Source organism: Aethalodelphis obliquidens, unplaced genomic scaffold (genome assembly GCF_003676395.1).
Source record: "Aethalodelphis obliquidens isolate GAN/ISIS:26980383/991018 unplaced genomic scaffold, ASM367639v1 scaffold20, whole genome shotgun sequence".
NCBI lineage: Eukaryota > Metazoa > Chordata > Mammalia > Artiodactyla > Delphinidae > Aethalodelphis > Aethalodelphis obliquidens.
Genome location: NW_020837964.1, coordinates 19,991,191 through 20,004,846, shown reverse-complemented (window position 1 = coordinate 20,004,846; position 13,656 = coordinate 19,991,191). Strand labels below are relative to the sequence as shown.

At 46.6% G+C, this 13,656-nt stretch overlaps 1 long non-coding RNA gene across 1 annotated transcript in view; it reads right to left on the bottom strand.

The window, feature by feature from the left end:
• LOC113627242 (uncharacterized) overlaps positions 1 to 13,656 on the bottom strand; it is a 383,675-nt gene that overhangs the window by 308,024 nt on the left and 61,995 nt on the right. The window contains exon 2 of the long non-coding RNA XR_003435482.1: positions 12,326 to 12,492. This is a non-coding gene — a long non-coding RNA (uncharacterized LOC113627242). The remainder of the gene's footprint in view (positions 1 to 12,325; positions 12,493 to 13,656) is intronic.

The following is a 13,656-nucleotide window of genomic DNA, read 5'->3' as shown; positions in this document are numbered from 1 at the left end:
CATCAATCAATCAATCAAACAATCGCTCCCAATCTTTAAAACAAAAGAATATGAGCTTTGCCACCAGGCCAGCAGGGTCTCAGCCCCAGCTACGCATCAGAATCACCCAGGTAGCTTTTTCAAATGCCAATATCTGACTCCGCCCCAGACAATAAAATCAAAATCTTTGGGCATGTGCCACAGTGCAGATAAACCAACCAAACCCTGGCTCTCCCGACATCAGCTGTCATAGGAACAGGCACTGGCTGCACCAGCCACAGAATGCGAGGAGGAATACGCTCATCTCGCAGGGCTGTTGCAAAGTTTAAAGAGGTAAGCTCAGGTGGAGTGCTTACTTATAGCATGTGCCCGGCTTCTCACAAGACTACACAGATAGTGAACACTGATTGTGGACCGTGTGTGACACTGTGACATCACTGCATTGATGGAAAGTTCTCATGCTGAGCAGTGCAAAGCAGGGGCCCATGCCTGAGCCCCAGTGTCCTCATCTGTTAAATGGGATAATAACAGCGGCCACCCCGGAAAGTCACGTTGAAGATTCAGCGATGCAAGTTACATAAAGCTTAGCACAACTCATGATACAACACACACCAATACAGGTTGGCCCTCATTACAGGCAGACCTCAGAGACATTGTAAATTCAGTTCCAGACCACTGCAATGAGTGAATAAATATCACAATAAAGTGAGTCACATGAATTTTTTGGTTTCCCAGTGCATATAAAAGTTGCATTTACACTATACTGCAGTCTATTAAGTGTGCAATGGCATTGTGTCTATAAAAACAATGTACATACCTTAATTTAAAAATACTTTATTGCTGGATCATATGGTGACTCTATTTTTAGTTTCTTAGGGAACCTCCATACTGTTCTCCATAGTGGCTGCACCAATTTTCATTCCCATCAACAGTGCAGGAGGCTTCCCTTTTCTCCACACCCTCTCCAGCATTTATTTGTAGTCTTTTTGATGATGGCCATTCTGACCAGTGTGAGGTGATACTTCCGTGTGGTTTTGACTTGCACTTCTCTAGTAATTAGCACTGTTGGGCATCTTTTCACGTGCTGCTGGCCATCTGCATGTCTTCTTGGGAGACATGTGTATTTAGGTCTCCTGCCCATTTTTGGATTGTTGTTTTTTTTTTTAATGTTGAGCTATATGAGCTATTTGTACTTTTTGGAGATTTAAGTCCTCGTCTGTCACGTCGTTTGCAGGTATTTTCTCCCAGTCCACAGGTTGTCTTTTTGTTTTGTTTATGGTTTCCTTTGCTGTGCAAAAGCTTATAAGTTTGATTAGGTCCCATTTGCTTATGTTTGCTTTTATTTCTTTTGCCTTGGGAGACTGATCTAAGAAAATATTGCTACGATTTATGTCAGAGAATGTTTTGCCTATATTCTCTTCTAAGAGTTTTATGGTGTCATGTCTTATATTAAGTCTTTAAGCCATTTTGATTTTATTTTTGTGTATAGTGTGAGGAGGTGTTCTGACATCACTGATTTACATGAGGCTGTTCAGCTTTCCCAACACCACTTGTCCAAGAGACTGTCTTTTCCCCATTGTATATTCTTGCCTCCTTTGTTGAAGATTGATTGACCATAGGTGTGTGGGTTTATTTCTGGGCTCTCTATTCTGTTCCATTGATCCATGTGTCTGTTTTTGTGCGAATACTATGCTGTTTTTATTACTTTGTAGTATAGTCTGAAGTCTGGAAGGGTTATGCCTCCAGCTTTGCTTGTTTTCCTCAGGATTGCTTTGGCAATTCTGGGTCTTTTGTGATTCCATATAAATTTTATGATTATTCTAGTTTTGTGAGAAATGGCATGGGTAATTTGGTAGGGATCACATTAAATCTGTAGATTGCTTTGGGTAGCATGGCCACTTCTTATTTTTTAAATTTATTTATGGCTGCGTTGGGTCTTTGTTGCTGCACATGGGCTTTCTCTAGTTGAGGAGAGCAGTGGCTACTCTTCGTTGTGGTGCACGGGCTTCTCATTTTGGTGGCTTCTCTTGTTGCGGAGCACAGGCTCTAGGCACACAGGCTTCAGTAGTTGCGGCACATGGGCTCAGTAGTTGTGGCACATTAACTCAGTTGTTGTGCCTCACAGGCTCTAGAGTGCAGGCTCAGTAGCTGTGGCACATGGGCTTAGTTGCTCCGCAGCATGTGGGATCTTCCCGGACCAGGGCTTGAACCCATGTCCCCTGCATTGGCAGGTGGATTCTTAACCACCGCACCACCAGGAAAGCCCAACCATTTTAACCATGTTAATTCTTCTGGTCCGAGAGCATGGGATATCTTTTCATTTCTTTGAATTACCTTCAGTTTTCTTTATCAGTATTTTATAGCTCTCAGTGTAGGTCTTTCACCTCCTTGGTTAGGTTTATTCCTACGTTTGTTTGTTTTGACGCGATTTTAAGCAGGATTTTTTTTTTTTTTACTTTCTCTTTCTGATATGATCCCACAATCTCACTCCTGGGCATATATCCTGAAAAGATGAAACTCTAATTCAAAAAGATATATGCACCCCAATGTTCGTAGCAGCACTATTTGCAATAGCCAAGACATGGAAGCAACATAAGTGTTCATCAACAGATGAATGGATAAAGAAGATGTAGTATATATATATATATATATATATATATATATATATATATAAAACGGAATATTACTCAGCCATAAAAAGGAATGAAATACTGCCATTTGCAGCAAAGTGGATGGACCTAGAGATTATCATACTAAGTGAAGTAAGTCAGACAGAAAAAGACAAACATGATATGATATCACTTATATGTGGAATCTAAAAACTAATACAAATGAACTTATTTATAAAACAGAAACAAACTCACAAACATAGAAAACAAACTTATGGTTACCAACGGGGAAGGGCGGGAGCGGGTGTAAATTAGGAGTATGGGATTAACAGAGACACATCACTATTTATAAAATAGAAAAACAACAAGGATTTACTGTAGAGCACAGGGAACTATATTCAGTATCTTGCAATAGCCTATAATGAAAAAGAATCTGAAAAAGAATATATATATATTATATATATGAGAATCACTTTGCTGTATACCTGAAACTAATACAATATTGGAAATCACCTATAGTTCAATAAAAAATATAAATAAATATCAAAAAATAAAGAAATCCATTATCCAACAAAATGCTGTATTGCTAAAAAACGCTAAACATCATCTGACAACACAGGGTTGCCACAAACCTTCAATCTGCAGAAATACGGTATCTGCAAAGCACAATAAGGTGAAGCACTATAAAACAAGGTATGCCTATATTGCAAAAAGTGATACGTAACCTAGAACTCTCCCGCAAGCAGAGGTCAGTGCCCCACTAGAGAGATGGCGTTAAGTGACTTGCCAAGGGTTACCATCTGGTAAGCAGAATCCTCAAAATTTGCGTCTTTTCTCCAAAATCCATGTGTTTCCCTCTTCATCGATCGCCGTTGTTACAGGGGCTGGGTTGCTTCCTCAGTGAGGGCTGAAGGCCTTAGCCTGCCATTCGAGCCCTTTACAGATGGGCTCCAAGCAGGCTCTTCAATTGCATCTCCACTTCTATCCACCACTCCTCAAATGTGCGCCATTTATTCTCTCACCTCTGAGCCTCAAGGCACACTTTTGCACGCGCTCCAATCCTTCCCCGCCTCCAGAGCCTGGTCCAGATGCCTCCCCGCCATGATCTGCCTGCCAGAAGTGCACCCCCCTCTGCTGAGGCCCCGTAGCACTTTGTCAATTATCTTAGTCGTTCTGATAGCCCATCCTGCTTACGAGGCATATCTGTCCTAATGGACCGTGGGCTCTTAGGAGGTGGGATTTCTCCTAATCGTGTCTGTTCCGGCCTGCTGCCTTCAGTAATTCAATCTAACACCTTCTGTTTTTAAGTGGGGGTTAGGGGAACACATGTTTGCCATAAATCAACCCGTTTGACTCCTATGAGATGTCACAGACACACTTAACATTATTAATTTTCCATGAGGCTCAGCTGTGAAGTGTTTGGCAAACTGTCCGTGATGAGATTTTGACAGTCACTCGTGTTGGAAATTCAGAGCAGCAGATGGGTGTGGTAACCCGCATTTGGCTTAAAGTGTAGTTCAGTGTTTGTGCGTTTTCACAAACTGCAACTTTAGATTCATGCATAAAGGAGAGAAAGAATTCAAAATCAAGTTGTGCATTTCAAGGAGCTGTGTTAATGCTTTTAAACGGGAAGCAAAGAGAGAGCCCTGCAGAGCCCTGCAGAGGGGGGCCGGAGCCATGGGATTAAGTCCCCATCTCTGCACCACCTGGGCTGTGACCTGAAGCAGTAAGTCCTCTTCCAGGGCCTCTATCTGCTCAACTGTCAAGTGGGGAAGTTGGACCAGAAGACGTCTGGCTCTTGTTCTAGGTCCCACATTCCAGGACTCATTGGATACCAGCTCAATGGAATTTGTTGACTCTGGGATTTGTTTTGTGGGACCAGCAGGGATTGAGAAAGCTTTGAGGGTTCTTGGCCCTAGAATGACCTCTGTTGCTGACCAGAGGCCTGAACCTGAAGTCCCTTTGTTTTCTGGATTCATTTGCAGACAAACAGATTCTAAACTGTCTCTGCAATAAGGAAAATGCTGCCCCATAGGAGCAGGGCTTTAGGGAAATAGATCAGGTTCTATTTGTTTTGCAGAAATACATCCAGGCCTTAATATCTCTTAACTCCCAGCGGGATTACTAAACCTTCGCTCTCGGGGATCAGCCCATCCAACTGCCTTATTTTATAAATGGGGAAAGTGAGGCCCAGGGAGGAGAAGTGACTTGCCCAAGGCCGTAAAGGGCAATGGGGCAGAGCTGAGGCAAGGATCCTGTTCTCCTGGTTCAGGGACTTCCTTTCCTACTGGCCCTGTGCTGTGGAACTTAATGCAGGCGTGGCTGGGCTGGGGAGCCCTCCTGAGTCCTCCTGGAAGGAGGGGCTGGATACGTGGAGCCACGTGAACCCCTTATCTCATCTCTCCTGGGGTCGAGCAGGTCAGAGCTGGAGGGACCCCTGGAGAATGTGTAGTCCTGTGGTCTCCATCCCGGGAGGAGCAGGCAGCAATCCTGGGGTAGGAAAATCTCCATCCCCAACGTGATGGTAGGGTTACATGAGGTCAAGAGGGTGGGACCTTTGCGACGGGATTATAATGCCCTTATAAAAAAGGATCTCACCTCTCCACCATAGGAGGACACAGTAAGAAAATGGACATCTACAAACCAGGAAGGACGCCCTCCCCAGATACCGAATGTGCCAGCGCCTTGATCTTGGGCTTCCCACATGCAGAACTGTGAGAAATCAACATTTGTTACTTAAACCCCCAAGTAATTTGTTACAGCAGCCCAAGCTGAGACACTAATCTTACACAACCTCTTCATTTTATAAATGAATAGACTGGATCCTCAAGAGGGCAAGCGATTCGTTTAAGGCCACATGAGACCCAGGACATTCTGCTAAACCATGATCCGTTTGTCTTTCCGTCTCACTCCCTTTCTAAAGGGTCAGAAAATTGTCCACCCTTACGGGCACGTCCGGAGAAGGCTCCAGCCACTCCAGTCCTCTGCCGAGCCGCTGGAAGGCTCAGTCAGGAGGACTTGAAAGATTTCGTGTTTTCAAAAAGCTGAAATCGAAAAGTGCTATCATTTTCTTGAAATACATTCTTTTGAATAAAATGTCTATTCTGGATGCCAGCAGCAAGCTTTGAAACATGTTCAGGATGACATGATTGATAACAAGACGGCTTTTCCAAGGTGTTTCTAATTTCATCTTCCTGGTTAAAGAATGTGAACTTTCTAACATGATGTACGGCCTAATAAGAAGGTGTGCTCTGACCAAAGTTATTTATTTATGCTTCCATCTTTGACAGAAGAATATTAACTACTGAGAAAATCATAAAGCCAATTAGCAAAAGCTGAATAATGTCTATGTGAGAACGTGAGCGTAGAAACACAAGATACTTCTCATCCGAATGGCAGATCACAGACATTTTCTGCCCTCCTCCGGGAAGCCATGGCCAGGGCACAGCGGCTCCTCTCTCTCCAAGGTGCCCTCAGGTTGGCCTTGACGAAGTCCAGTCTGGGAGCTGATTCTGGGATGCTCAAGAGAGAGTCACCCTGGCCGTTGAATTCCCTCCCTGTGGGACCTGCAGAAAAATGCGTTTCTGGGGCTTCCCTGGTGGCGCAGTGGTTGAGAATCTGCCTGCCAATGCAGGGGATGCGAGTTCGAGCCCTGGTCCCGGAGGATCCCACATGCCGCAGAGTAACTAAGCCCGTGGGCCACAACTACTGAAGCCCGTGCGCCTAGAGCCCGGTGCTCCGCCACAAGAGAAGCCACTGCAATGAGAAGCCTGCGCACCGCAACGAAGAGTAGCCCCCCCTTGCCACAACTAGAGAAAAGCCCGCGCGCAGCAACGAAGACCCAACGCAGCCAAAAATAAATAAATTAATAAATTTACAAAAAAAACCCGCATTTCTGCCCATCCTGCTACTCAGCCAGCTGCCCTCCAGCACTGAGCACAGATGAGGAGAACAGGGAGAGGCGGAGCTCCAAAGATGGGCGCTCCTCTCCTCTGCTTCCAGAAGGGAGTCTGCTGCTGCCAGGGAAATGGGGGTAACAGCCCCCGCCCCCTGCCCCACGCCCCCTCATCTCCTCCTACTCGTCTGCTCTTCCTGACAATGCTGCTCCCAGGAGCTGCAGAGTGAACAAATCTTCAGTGAGCACCTACCATGTGCCAGACACCAGCAATACAAAACACACACAGTCCCTGCTCTCCTGGGGCTCCCAGGCCACAAGGCATCACAGCAGGACGCCCCTGGGGACTCAGGAGTGAGCTCATAGGCTGAGATGATGCTGTTCCCCGCTCCTCCAGTCTACCTTGTCTCTGAAGCTGAGGAAAGGAAGTGGGGATGGGGCCTGACAACAGCTTCCAAAATTAACAAGAGGTTAATTTCCCCAACACAAGCTGCAAATCTCCTGTTATGCTTCCAGAAAGGAACAACAAACAACCTGAGATTTCACTTGGAGGCTGTAAATTAGTCTTTTCCCCAGCACCCTGGGCACCAATCTGTCACCTTGCATTCTGCAGCCCAGTGCTAATTTTTAATAATTTCTTGACAACCGCTCACTCCACATTAAATACATGACACTACCACGGTGCAGTTCAAGAAAGCAATGGTCTTCCAGGCAGAGAAAGACGTCCCTCATCACCCTACTCCCCACCTACATAATTAGCCAATGGTCAGATCTTCCTGGAAACTGACCTGTATGTTTTTTCCATCACAAATAACTGGTCTTTCAAGAAAATGGCCCCTCTCCAACCTGAACCACCAATGGTAACGAAAAACCCAAGCAGGGCTCTCATTGCCCTCTGTCCCCTGACCCCCTCACCTTGTCTACGGGCCTCACTAAAGCGTGGGAATAGGTTTTTCATTAAGACTCCCCTGCCCGGAATTCTGAAGATTCCCAGTTGATAAAGCTGGTTGCAAGAACGAACAGAGGTCAGACCTAGGGTTGTAGAATCCTAGCCTGTCTGAGCTGAAAGGAACCTTGGAGACAGTCCCACACCAGCCCTTGATTTCTCCTTTTCCAGAGAAAGAAACTGCCTCTGCCCACACAGCAATCAATAACAGGGCTGGGGCGGGACCCCCCCCACCCCCGCCCCGCTCTGGGCCACTAGATCGTTTCCACCAAACCACAGCACACTCCACATTCAAGTTTGCTCATTTCCTGGCCCCAATTTATCATCCTGGGATTTAACACCCTAAATAAACTGTGCAGAATTCCCAGGAACTCTTTAAGAGTCCAGTCCCACGTGTGTGATGAAAACCATCAGAAACTGCAGACAAGATGTTCACACATGTGACTGTGGATAGCACATCTCTAAGCCCCTCCAGACTCAAATCTTTGATGTCACTGGTAATCTCTTCTTCCAGGATAGAGTACACAGAATTTCCATTTCTCCCCAATGACAAGTAGGAGTTTGCAAAGTTATAAACTGTTTTTCATGACCAAAAGGATTAGTCTCTCTATATCCCTACCTCATGAAATGCAAGAGGTCCAAGAGATCATTTTCAGCCCAAGGAATCAACCACGAAGTTGAATGCAAACATCGTTATTCATTACTCAGCTGGATCTTCTTTGAGAGGGATTTCATCATAACACGATTTGGACAAACTCGCAGAATAATATTAAAACCATAAACTATGTAGAAGTACACATGGTGGCAGGCACAGGATGTAAGTTGGGAACGCTGAAAGTTATTATCACGCTCCAAATTTAGTGTCACAATGTCTAACCACAGCTCATAATGTTACCTATCAGACTGTTTAGGCATCTTTATTTCTTGTCGGGAAAAAAAAGTTGTCTCCTGTCTTGTTGGACAGTCTGAGTATCTATCTTATATCAAAGACAACAAAATATGTAATTTTACGTATTCCTGTACCCATAATTTTAGTACAAAAGGACTTTGAACTCAAACTGAATACTCTTTTTTTTTTTTTTGCGGTACGCGGGCCTCTCACTGTTGTGGCCTCTCCCGTTGCGGAGCACAGGCTCCGGACGCGCAGGCTCAGCGGCCATGGCTCACAGGCCCAGCCGCTCTGCGGCATGTGGGATCCTCCCAGACCGGGGCACGAACCCGCATCCCCCGCATCAGCAGGCGGACTCTCAACCACTGCGCCACCACGGAAGCCCTCAAACTGAATACTCTTGTATTCAGAACTCCATTTGTGAAAGTCACAGCAGAGCAGCAAATGAAGAACATTGTATGTTACATGCAACTTATCTTGTCTTTTTTTTTTCCAGTAAGACTGAAGAAGAGAAAAAAAGTCAGTGTTTATAAGTAACTTCCTAAAGTCTGAAGAATTACCCCTTTCGTCATTGTAATTTGGTGATCAGCTCCTTAAATGTGTAATAAACTGTTTGTGGGAAATGGGACTTTCTATTTGTCACGGAATTTGCAGAGAATATATCAGCCCACTGGAGTTCTTGGCACCATGTGGGTTTTCTGGGTTTGAACTTTGATGGTGCACCAGGACCAAAGAAATGGGGCAACGGTGCAATAAGCCACACAGAGAAAGACAAATACTATATGATCTCACTATATGAGACATCAAACTCCTAGAAACAGAGAGGAGAATGGTGGTTGCCAGGGGCTGGGGGAACTGGGGAGATGTTGGCCAAAGGGTACCAACTCCCAGTTATAAAATGAATGAGTAAGCCCTGGGGACCTATGTACAGCAGGATGATGACAGTTAACAATACTGTATCACAAACTGAAAGTAGCTCAAATGGTAGATCTTCAATATTCTCATCACAAAAAAAAAAAGAAATGGCAATTATGTGAGGTGATGGAGATATTAACTAACCTTACTGTGGCCCTCATTTTATGACATATACATGTATCAAATCATCACACTGTACACCTTAGAATTACACAGTTATATGTCAATTTTATCTCAACAGAGCTGGGAAAAAAGATAACTAGATGGAGATGAGCATCAGATGACAGGGCTAAGATATGTGGGTACCACCTAAGCACTAGAACTAGGAGAACATCTTCTCCTGGTCCTGCCACTTATTGGGTCTATAACTTGTAGCAAGTTACTTAATAACCCAGATTGCTTCCACTTTCTCGTTTCTAAAACCAGGATAACAATAATAATACCTCCTTCACAGAACTGTGGAAGTACTGGCTTGGCCAAAAAGTTCATATCACAGAAAAACCCAAACGAACTTTTTGGCCAACCCAATAAATGACTAAGAGATCTTAGCTGGGCTTCCCCGGTGGCGCAGTGGTTGAGAGTCCGCCTGCCAATGCAGGGGACACGGGTTCGTGCCCTGGTCCGGGAAGATCCCACATGCCGTGGAGCGGCTGGGCCCATGAGCCATGGCCGCTGAGCCTGCGCGTCCAGAGCCTGTGCTCCGCAACGGGAGAGGCCCCAACAGTGAGAGGCCCGCGTACCGCAAAAAAAAAAGATCTTAGCCAACGGGTCCTGGATCATAGTAAACCGTCAAAAATGTTAGCTGTTTCTCTCCTCCTAACACCCAAGGAATCCTTTTCTCCCGGTTCCTAACTTGCCTTTGATATCTTCTCCTTTGGCTTTTCAAACATGAAAGTGTCAAATTTCAGGAAACTGTTGGGTCAAAATCTACACGCACTGTTAAGACTGCTCATGATTCCAAATTGCCCTTCAAAAATACTAGTACATTTTACACTACATGTGCACACAAAGCTGACAGGCGAAACCAATAAGTAATTTCAAAGACCATGAGAAACTTACTAAGTGCACGGAAGCATCTGCTGTGTATTTATTTTCAATGAAAGAAGCTGCAATTATTTTGATAGCTATGAGAAGTGTTTCTATATAAAAAGACATAAACTATCTTGCTTACTCCACTCCAAAAAAAGAAGAGAAATGGGGCGACCATATCATGCCCCTCCCACCCCTCTTCCTTCATCCATTTGTCTTGACCTCACCGTATTTCCGTGAAAGAACAGAAGGCATTAATCGAGTCCCTTCATGGTTCCTTACCAAACCCAGCTTCAGCTGGTCCCACTTCTCCCTTCTTGCCTCTGCTCACAGAAGAGGCTCTGTCCTTCCCACAGACCAGTCACTGCACGTGTGTCAGGACCTAGCTCCCTCTCGCCTCTGATCTGCCTTCAAATCTTCAATGTCCAGACATTCCTCCCTGGATTCCGCATCCTGCATCACCCGCCACTCCCTCACCCCCACTCCCAGCATCCCCACCAGTACAAAAGCACGCACCTGAGCCTCCCATCTTGAGCCAAGAACACACTCTCTTTTTTTTTGGGGGGGGGGGGGGGCGCATGCCCTGTGGCTTGTGGGATCTCAGTTTCCTGACCAGGGACTGAACCCAGGCCACAGCAGTGAAAGCACCGAGTCCTAACCACTAGGCCCCCAGGGAACTCCTGAGAACACTCTCCCTTGACCCCACGCCCCCATCTTCACTCAGGAGGCAGCCTCACACCAGCCCTGCTCCTTCACCACCTGTTCATGAACAACCCACTCCCCTGGGGCTTCTGCACCCACAACTCCATGGAAACTGCCCCTCCTAAAGTTACCACAGTACCTCCTTCTTTGCTTGGATTTGAATGACGGCACCCCCCCAGCATTCAGCCCTCAGACCCACTGGCAGAATTCCACAGCCCCGTGCCCACATTCCCTCAGCACTGACCATACCTGAGCATGCAGTCCCCACGGCTTCAACCACAGGCAACCGCACCCTGCCCGAGGGCCTTTCCTGGTCACTGGAGTGTGCTCAGCTCACATGGGCAGACCAGAAGGGCCGGGGGTCAGTACCTCCTGGAAGCAGCTCTCAACCCATGGCTGACGGGATCGGTGGATGAATACCCCAGCCCCCTCACTGTTTTGGAGGGATAACCTTGAGGCATGTACTACAATACCTACCAGAGTTCCCACACTGGGTTGAGCCCCACTGTGATTATTTAATGCTCTCTTGTCTGGAGTTGCTATGGACCCGAGTCGTGACCCCCCCCACAAATTCATATGTTGAAGTCCTAACCCCAATGTGATGTTATTTAGAGATGGGGGCCTTTGGGAGGTAATGAGGTTTAGATGAGGTCATGAGGGTGGGGCCCTCATGATGGGATTAGTGTCCTTATAAGAAGAGACCCCAGAGATATCGCTCTCCCCCACACTCCCCCCCTTTCCTCCCTCCCCACCTTGTAAGGACACAGTGAGGAAGTGACAATCTGCAAACCAGGAAGAGAACCTTCAACAGAACCCAATCATGCTGGCACCCTGATCTCAGACTTTCCACCTCCAGAATTGTGAGAAATAAATTACTGTGGTTTAAGCCACCCATTCTACAGTATTTTGTTATGGCAGCCTGCACTAAGACAGGGTTAGAAGAGACAGACTGAAGCCAGCTGGTTCAAGTGGCAACAACTAGGCTGGAGATACGAACCCAGGAGGCCTCGGCAGATAGACAAGTTGATGAAACAATAAAAGGGGGATAAGGTACTTTCTATCTCACAGGGTGGTTGTGAGGATTGAAGCAGCTGCCTCACACCCTCCGCTCAGCTCGCATGAGGGCACATAACAAAGGCTGGGTAAGTGGGACAGTTCTTACTGTTCTTATTTGCGGGTCACACAAGGAAACATTCTTAGAATCATAAAATCTCGGAGAGATCATCCAGCTCCTTTGCAGGTAGGGAAACTAAGGCCGAGGCAGGAAAACTGACCTGCCTGGCATTTTTCCACCATTAAAGTTTGTTTTTATAAGATTTACAGACCCAGCAGTAAAGAAGGAAGGTGAGATTTAACCGTACCTTGATAGTCAATTAGACGGGAGCGCACCAATAAACCTTCTCAATGCCAAGGCTGATGAGCTTTGGTCCTGATTCTGTGACTGCTTCCCTCGTCTGATGCTGCTGGTTTCTCCTCCTACTGAAACTCTCCTGACTTGGTTTCCATAAAACAACGCTCTCCTGATTTCCTAGGAAAGAAGAGCGACAGGAAAAAATTAAAAGGCAGAAGGGAAAGTGACTTAGGGTGGGTTCCCTAGAAGCAGAGCCCATGGCAGGATTGGGGTAGCCCTGAGTCCGTGAGGAGGGCTCTCAGGACGCGGGGAGTGAGGGAAGCGGGACAGAGGAGGAGCTAAGAAGGATGCAGCCTTGAGCAGAGGCTAGCCTGATCCCGTGGGGAGCCCTGGAGCATGAACTGCACCAAAAGTTTGCCCTACCTGGCAAAGGAAGCCAGCATTGTGTGCCTCGAGTTAGTCAGTGCCCTGAACGGGCAGCCATGGCAGGAACAGGGGGCGTTCCAGGGCAGCTGCTCACCCGGCAGCCCCCTTTTGGCTGAGGGCAAGTCTGCAAAGAAGGGGGCAGCTGGGAGTCATTAGCACCCAACCTCACAGCCGCTGGTCGAGCCCCAATTGCATCAAAAGGAAGGGAGGGAGGAATGAGGGAACGAAGGAGTGATCCCCAGAGAAGTGCTCTCGAGGCAATAACAATTCTCATTATTGCAATCTTCCTGAAAACCCAACCAAGTCAGGAGGTAGGTGTTACTAGCTAGGTGTTACTAGCTTCAGTTTATTGATGTGGAAAATTTGGGGGGGGGGGTGTTTCCGAGATTTTGAAGGAACAATGAAGTGACCCCCAGCCCCAGAAAACGACCAACCAATGTGAGAAAGTGTCAGATTATTCACTTTTAAAGAGCAGCCCACAGAGCCCAAAAGGACCTCAACAAGCCCTAGTCCTAGAATTAAGGAGCAGGTATCCAAGACCTGAATTCCCTGTACTCCTTAACCTTTCCAGGCCTCAGGTTCCAAGTCTGCGAAATGGGCAGGACATGAACTGACTGTGGCAGCCTGAGGGTGGTCTCCAACAACCTCGACACCGTAATCTCTGGACCCGGTGAATGTTCCCTCGCCTGGCAAAAGGGACTTTGCAGATGTGATGAAATGAAGGATCTTGAGACGGGGAGATGATCTTGGATTATCCAAGCTCTAGGTGAGCTCTAGATGTCATCACAAATACCCGTATAGAGAGAAGCAGAGGGAGATTTGACACAGAAGAGAAGGCTGAGTGAGGACAGACGATTCAGAGAAGGAAGATGCTAAGCGACTGACTGAAGGAAAAGGCCACAAGCCAAAAGCTAC